Consider the following 7851-nt stretch of genomic DNA (forward strand, 5'->3'; position numbering starts at 1 on the left):
GCAGTGGTGAGTTAGCTCTAAAGGTAGCGTATTCATTACCTTTAACTCCCCGCAGTTGCTGTTACAAATTAGCACCAGCTCAGGGGCTGAAAACAACACAGATTTATCCTCTCACAGTTCTGGGTCAACATTCCAAAGTCAGTGTCTGAGCCAAAATCAGGGTGTCGGCAGGGCTGCGCTCCCTCTGGAGGCTCGAGGGGAGAATCCGTTACTTGTCTCTTCCAGCTTCCGGGGGCTTCTGGTCCAGCTTCCGGGGGCTTGTGGCCACGTGACTCCAGTCTTGAAGGGCCAGCGTCCTCAGATCTCTCTGCCCCCTGCTCACATGCGCCCCTTCCTCTGTATATAGTATCCTCTCCCTCTTCAGGATGCCTGTGACTGCATTTAGGGCTGACCTGGGTCATCCAGAGTGATTGGCCCACCTCAAGACCCTTTATTTAATTACACCTGCAAAATCCTTCCCTGTCCTATAAGGTAACGTTCAACAGGTCCTGGGGATGAGGACATGAATTATCTTTGGGGGGGGGCTAGTATTCAGCCTACCACGAATGGCTGCCAACAAGTCCCCCCCTCCCTCTAGGCACGTGCTTCACCCATCAAGAGGCGGCTTCTACTTCCCTGCCCGCTGAAATCCTGTGAATTGCTTGTGGTAGACGTGACCCAGGGCACCTTGCAACCTGGTAGAGAAGTTGGTCTGACCGACTAGGGGAGGAGGGCAGCCAGATGGAGAAGTAAAGCGGCCCAGCCCACAGGCAGCGCCCACTGCCAGCCGCAAGGGAGGGCATCTTGCACATTCCAGCCCCGGCCGAGCTCCCAAATGAAAGCAGCCACACGATGACCTCAGCCAACACGACGTGGACCCGAAGAACCAATGTCAACACACAGAAATGTGAGAAATAATACAGCGTTGTTTCAAGCCACCAAATTTCAGGTGGCTTGTTCCTCTGCAATAGGTAACTGATGAAGACACACACACGCAGACACACACACACACACACACACACACACACAGGGGTGGGGGGCTGACATTTGGAAACAGGTAAACAGGGAGTGAAGACACAGATCAAGAAAGCAAAGCAGAGAGACAGAGACGGAGAGAGAGGAGGAGAAGACAAGGCTTAAGAGAGAACTTTGGAAACAGAGAGCGGGGGCGAGAGAGCAGTGGAGAGACAAGAGGCAAAGAAATTGTCAGGAAATTCAGGGGCTCACAGCCCCTGCTAGGCTTTCAGCCCCCAGCCTGCACCAGCGTCAGCCACGTGGGTGCCTTACCTGCACTGCCAGCCCGGCTGAGCCTTCAGATCGCTGGAGCCTCAGCTGACATCTGATTGCGGTCATGGGACAGACCCCAAGCAAAGACGATCCAGGTCAACCCATAGAGCCCACGGGAACCAAGCCACCCACGGAACCGTGGGAGAGGATATGAACTCGTCATTTCAGCCCCTAGGTCTTGGGCTGGTTTGCTCTGTAGCAACAGACATCCCGGATGGGGAGCTTGGAGGGTCAGGGACAGGTGTGGGGTGAGGAGTGAGACCCGGGGCAGTTGGGGGCGGGGTCTTAGGCAGAAAATGTATCTGAGGGAAACAGGCTAAGGACTTGGGGAGCGGTTTGGGAAGATGAGGCTGAGGAAATGTGGGTTTCGAGTTCGGGGAGGTTTGGGGGGTTGGGACCGGGTCTGGCTGGGGACCTTGATCTCGGAGCAGGTGACGCAAAGGGTCCGGGATCCTCTGGTGTTGATGTCAGTTTCACCCCGCACCCCTATTCTGATTGCTTAGAGTTTCTCAGCATCCACTCCGCACGCTCACCTCAAACGTTTCTGCAGAAGAGATTGTTCATTGTCCCTCTACATTCATTCGCCTCACTTGTCCTGAAACATCCTTGGAGATTTTAAGCGTCATAACTCAGGATAAAAACTACATTTTTTCCCCCCAGCGCCTCTCACAGCAAGACGTGGCCATATGAGTCAGGTCTGGCCACCGAGTTGCGGAAGGAAGTGATATGTGGCCTTCTTGGGTCATAGCCTTACAGGCCGCGGTGGGTCTCAGACCTCTCCTTCCTGCCCCATCCTTGCGGTTGGAATGAGGCGGTGGACGTGAGCCATCCTGAGCTAAAACGAGGAGGGCCATACTCTGGCTATGCTGGAGCAACAAGATAGAAGAAACCTGAGTTTTTATTGCCCCGGTGAAGTAGATTTGCCATACCAGATGTGGCCAGTCACACGAGAGAGAGAGAAATAAACTCTTACCTTATTTAAGCCATTATTAGTTTGGATCCCCGTTATTCACGTCTAAACCCACATCTTGGGGCGCTTGGGTGGCTCAGATGGTTAAACGTCTGCCTTCGGCTCAGGTCATGATCCCGGGGTCCTGGGATTGAGCCCCACATCGGGCTCCTGGCTCAGCAAGGAGCCTGCTTCTCCCTCTCCCTCTCCCTCTCTCCCTGCTCATGCTTTCTCTCTCAGTATCTCTGTGTCTCAAATGAATAAAATCTTAAAAAAATAAAATAAAATAAAATAAACCCACATCTAACTACTGTCAGTAAAAATGTTACCGGGTAGGGGCACCTGGGTGGCTCAGATGGTTAGGCAACTGCCTTCGGCTCAGGTCATGATCCTGGAGTCCTGGGATCGAGTCCCACATCGGGCTCCCTGCTCAGCGGGGAGTCTGCTTCTCCCTCTGACCCTCTTCCCTCTCATGCTCTCTATCTCTCATTCTCTCTCTCTCTCTCAAATAAATAAATAAATAAAAATCTTAAAAAAAAATCTGTTAAAAAAAATGTTACCCGGTAGCCCTTACAAGGGCTTAACACGTCAGGCACTATTCAAATCACTTTACAAGTACTTCCTTCTTTAAACCAATTATCATTTCTATTTTACAGATGAAGAAACAAGCCCAGAGAGGTTAAGTAACTTGCTCAAGGTGGCACAGTCAGTGAGTGGTAGAGCTGGGATTGGAACCCAGGTCCTCTTACTTGAGGACCAACATATTTGAGTCTTTTAAGTCTTTAACCGATCTGAAAGTCCAGTGGATGTTACAGGCCCTCTCCTGGGAAAATGCTCCTGCACGTGTGGTTTGCACACAAGCTCAGAAAGTTCCCGAAATCTGTCCACTGATCTCAGTACATGTAGATTCCAGCTTGAGAATCCTCATGCAGTCTATTCCCTCGGCACCTGTCTGTGGCCTTGGGTGCACACAGCAGAAGGTGACTGACTGATTCCACAGAAGCAGAGTGTATGTGTCAGCTTAGGCTGGGTGATGTCGCAGTAACAAACATCCCCCAAATCTCAGTTGAATGAAATAAAGATCTTTCTTTCTTTTTCTTTTTCTCTCTCTCTTTCTTTCTCTTTTTCCTTTCTTCCTTTTCTTTCTTTCTTCCTTCCTTCCTTTCTTTCTTTCTTTCTTTCTTTCTTTCTTTCTTTCTTTCTTTCTTTCTTTCTTTTTCTTTCTTTCTTAATCTCTATGTCCAATGTACAGCTCAAATCATGACCCCAAGATCAAGAGTCAACATGCCCTATTGATTGAGCCAGCCAGGTACCTCAGATTTATTTCTTGATCAAGCTACAAGCCCACGGCAAGTTGGCTGCATAACACCTTCACCCTAGGACCCCAGGCTGTTAAGAGCAGTCACTATGTACATTATAGCTCATCGTGGCCAAAGAAAACAAGACATGGTAAAGGATGCACTGGCGTTGAAAGTTTCTACCCAGAAGGGCTACACATCACTTCTGCCCTCTTTGTTTAGCTGAGGCAAATCACTACTGAATTCAAAGGGCTGGGAATGCACAATCTTCCCACAGGGAAGGCAAATAGACTTTAGTGAATGTTAATACAATTCACTATATGGAACTTAAGGAAAAAGGCATGAGGGGCTCGTGGAAGCACTGAGTGGCCTGGAGAACCAGGCATGAAGCTAAGGTTCCAGAAAGAGAGCCCCAAACCTCGGCCAGAATGGACCCAACAAGGAAGCCACCTCCATAGCCACGGGCGATCCAGATCTGAGTCTTGGACGTCCCAGTTTGCACTGCTGCTGGAACCGGGACATAACCTCACCTGCCCCCCCCCCCCAGCACTGATGCTGCCTCTGTGTCTGTGCCCTTTCTTGCAACCAGCGAGCCGTCCCAAAGTCACAGGGTGCCGGTGTGACACCATCCTCACCAGCTACATGGATCCCCTACGGAGCCTCCTTTTGCAAGGTGCTCCTTTGGAATTGAGGACTCCTGCTGGTGAGTCTGTTTGGGGGGATCTAAGTCACATGACTGTGCCCTAACTGTAAAGATGGCTGGGAAGGTCAGTTCCATGGCTCCTTTCTGGAGGATACGAACTTTCAAGGCTGGAAACGTCCCCACACATAGTGCATTTAGTGGCCAGAAATACGAGAAGTTTCCACTACGTGCTCACATTACTGAGGTCCAGGGAGAGATGGGAGTTGGCACTAGGAGGCTTCGGCAAGCCTCTGTATTCATTCCCTGTTGCTCTTGTAACACGTTACCACCAGCTTAGGGGCTTCAAACAACACACACTTCTTTCCCTACAGTTCAGGAGGCCAGAAATCCAACATCAAGGTGATGGCCGCTCATTCCAGAGGCTCTAGGGGAGAAGCCGGTCCCTTGCCTTCTTCAGTTTCCAGAAGTGCCTGAGCTCCTCAGCTCGTGGCCTTTCCCGGGTAACTCCAACCTCTGCTTCCCCTGTCACACGTCCTGCTGCGTTCACCCCTCCCCCTTTCTGAAAACCCTTGTGGTTGCACTTAGGGCCCACGCAGATAATCCAGTGTAAGATGAGCTTAATCACATTGGTGACGTCCCTCTGGCCGCGGAAAGGAACATATCCACAGGTTCTGAGGATTAGCAAGTGGACCTGTTGGGGGGCCATTAGTCAGCTTACCGCAGCGCGGCTTAATGGAACGCATCCAAGGGTTGTCTGTCCTAGGGACTCCTGTAGAGCCCTAGAGTGAGGTCAGGGCATTCACCCCCCTCCCCGCACCTCCCACTGGCCCGCCCCCGCCCCATGGGTGTGGGTCAGTTTGCATGCCTATACCGGAGCCACAGCTTTTGTGGGGTGGCCCTCTCCATGTGGCCACACTTTCCAGCTTCTGGAAGGCACTGCCCCCCCCACCCCGTCCCCCAGACTGGGGGCGTTACTAGCTCTCAGCTCTGCTAGCCCCAGAGTCCTGCACCATCCCTTGTCCCTTTCCCTACACCCTGCTTGCTTAGACCAGCCCCAGTGCTCCAGTTTCCTGCCACCTGTGTCCTGCTACAGAGTCTTTCCACTCACAGGTCCCGAGCTGACCGCCACCTCTTGCACTCTGTTTGCAATGTGTCCCCCACTGCCCTGAGAGCCGGGCGAGAACAGGGCCAAGGGAGATTTTGGTCACCACAGTGGCCCCAGCATAGTGCCAGGCACAGATCACGCACGTACTGGATAAAGGGAATTAAAGAACCTGGGGGCTAGAGCGAGTGGAAGGGATATTCCCCATTTCTTTTCCCCCGGGTTTGGGTTTTAGGAACCGAGACTCAGGTGGCAAAGCAGGTGTATAAAGAGTCTGCATTTCTCTGTCCTTCTGGGGCTGTTCTAGGACAGCCGTTGTGGTCCGTGCGTGCGTGCGTGCGCGTGCGTGCGCGTGCATGTGGGTGGGGAGGGGAGGGAGGGAGGAGGGGGAGAGAGAGAGAATACGAACTCTAAAAGGAAGCAAGCTGGAAATATCTAGAAAGTATAACTCTTCCATCTGTTGAGCTCTTACTATGTGCTAGGTATTATTCTAAAAATATGTATCATTCGATAGAACCGTGCACAATTCGTCCCCATTATTATTGTTCTTGTCCCCATTTTCCAGATGAGGGAACTGAGGCACGAAGAAAGGAAATCCTTGTGCTATTGCTTCCTGCCATGACAAGTAATTGAAATCACTCCCAAGCTGACTCCCTTGGAACTCCTAGCACCCAGGGAAGAATCGTGACTTTGGTGTGGGACGGTCCTCATCTTATCCGTGTCCCCGGCTCTGGATAGGCTCCCTTTGAAGCTGAGATCTTACTCATCTTCCTGAGGCCAGGCTCACCCATTTCCTTGCCGCTACACCACTGTCATTCAAGCTGGTAAGACAGGGTTGTCCGCGTCCCATTGGGCACTCCGCACCTCCTCCTCTTCCATCCCCGCCCTTGCTAGCCATGAGACTTTGGGCAAGTTGCTTTCCCTCTCTGAGCCTGTTTCCACACCTGTAGAAGGGGGGCGATCCTTAGGAGGGACTATATGCTCTGCCTCAGTTTCCCCGACTTCCACTCCCTCCTCCGTCTAGATCAGCCTGACCCCTCCCCCACACCCTCCACCAAACTGCTCTTGTCAAGTCCTAAATCCCAGGGTTGCTTCCAGCTGCTCATCTTCCTCCACCTTTCAATCCTGTCAACCGCACCCTCATTCTGGAAACTCTCTTCTCTGGGCTTCAGGTGTCCCAGTCTCCCGGTTTCCCACCTACGTTTCCGGCGTGTCCTTCTCCATCGGCAGGTCTCCCATGTTCCTTGTGCCCCACCCCCTCTGTGGCTTGGTGACACCGCATTGCCGACAGATGCCAAATCTCTGTCAAGCACATCCCCCTCTCCTGAGCTCCAGGTGTCCCCTGGATGTCCCCCCTCCCTGACATCTCCCCTGGATGTCCCCCCTCCCTGACATCTCCCCTGGATGTCCCCCCTCCCTGACATCTCCCCTGGATGTCCCCCCTCCCTGACATCGCCTCTGGATGTCCCATAGGCTTCACCCTCACCATGTACTCACCTGAATCCAGCATGTTCTCCAAACCTGTTCCCCCTACTTATCCCCACCTTCTTTCCCCAAACCCAGGAGAGACCTCACTGCTTCTGCAAGACATTCTCCACACTGACTCCCTCCCCGCCCCCCACCCCCAATTACCGGACCCACTCTCCACCCTTCTCCCTCCTGCTCTGCGTCCTAGGAGGGTGACCTATATGCACCAACTATTAACCTCTGGCTTCCGGTGGAATTCAGCCAGTGGGAGGCACCAGCAGGAGCCTGGTGGGTGGGAGGAGAGTCAGGTTGGGGTGTTCACTGTCCAGCCCTCTTCTCTCTTCAGTGTGGGTCGTCGGTGCCCATACTCCTGGCCTTCGCTATACTTTCCGCTTCAAGTCTTAACAGCTTCAGGTAACTGTCAGCTCACACCTTCAGGCCGGGGGTGGTAACCGGTCCCTCTACTGCTGGCCCCGGGGTACTGCGCCTTCTCCCGGCTTGTCTTCCTTGACCTTGCCCACCCCTTAATCCCCTAATAGCCCTTTCTTTAAACTTTCCCTGGCGTCTCCCTTTGTGAGCGCCACATCTTTCCTGCTAGGGCCCTGCCTGCCCGCTCTCCCTGAACCCCCTCATGCAGCCTGATCCATTATCTTCTAAGCCGTCCCCCTTCCACTCCGTCTCCTTACTCCAGGACCCCTCCTCTGCTGCCCCAGCCTCCTCCCTGATCTCGCAGGCTCCAGCCTCACAGGTAGCCAGAAGGAAAGTTTGAAAATGTAAATCAGACATCAACTGCCTGCCCCCTCTTTAAAACCCTTCCGAAGCTCCCCCTTGGTTTTGGGATAAATTCTAAGCTCCTTAGAGGATCTGATAAGGTCTCTTGAGCTCTCTCCACTCCCCACCCCCATGCACCCCATACCCCATTCATGCTAACCACTGGCCGGAGTATGAAAAAGCCAGTAACTCACAAGTCTGCACACCTTTACATAGGCTGTGCCCTTTTCCTGGTCAAGCAAGCACAAGCGCGCACACACACACACACACACACACACACACACACACACACCCCGCTTCTCCTATTTCAGGATTTTGAGAAAATCACTTGCTTTATTCAGGAAACTCCCATCAA

The sequence above is a fragment of the Eumetopias jubatus genome, unplaced genomic scaffold, assembly GCF_037043125.1.
Source record: "Eumetopias jubatus isolate StellerSeaLion01/CBP00866 unplaced genomic scaffold, mEumJub1_p1.0 scaffold_10, whole genome shotgun sequence".
Lineage (NCBI taxonomy): Eukaryota > Metazoa > Chordata > Mammalia > Carnivora > Otariidae > Eumetopias > Eumetopias jubatus.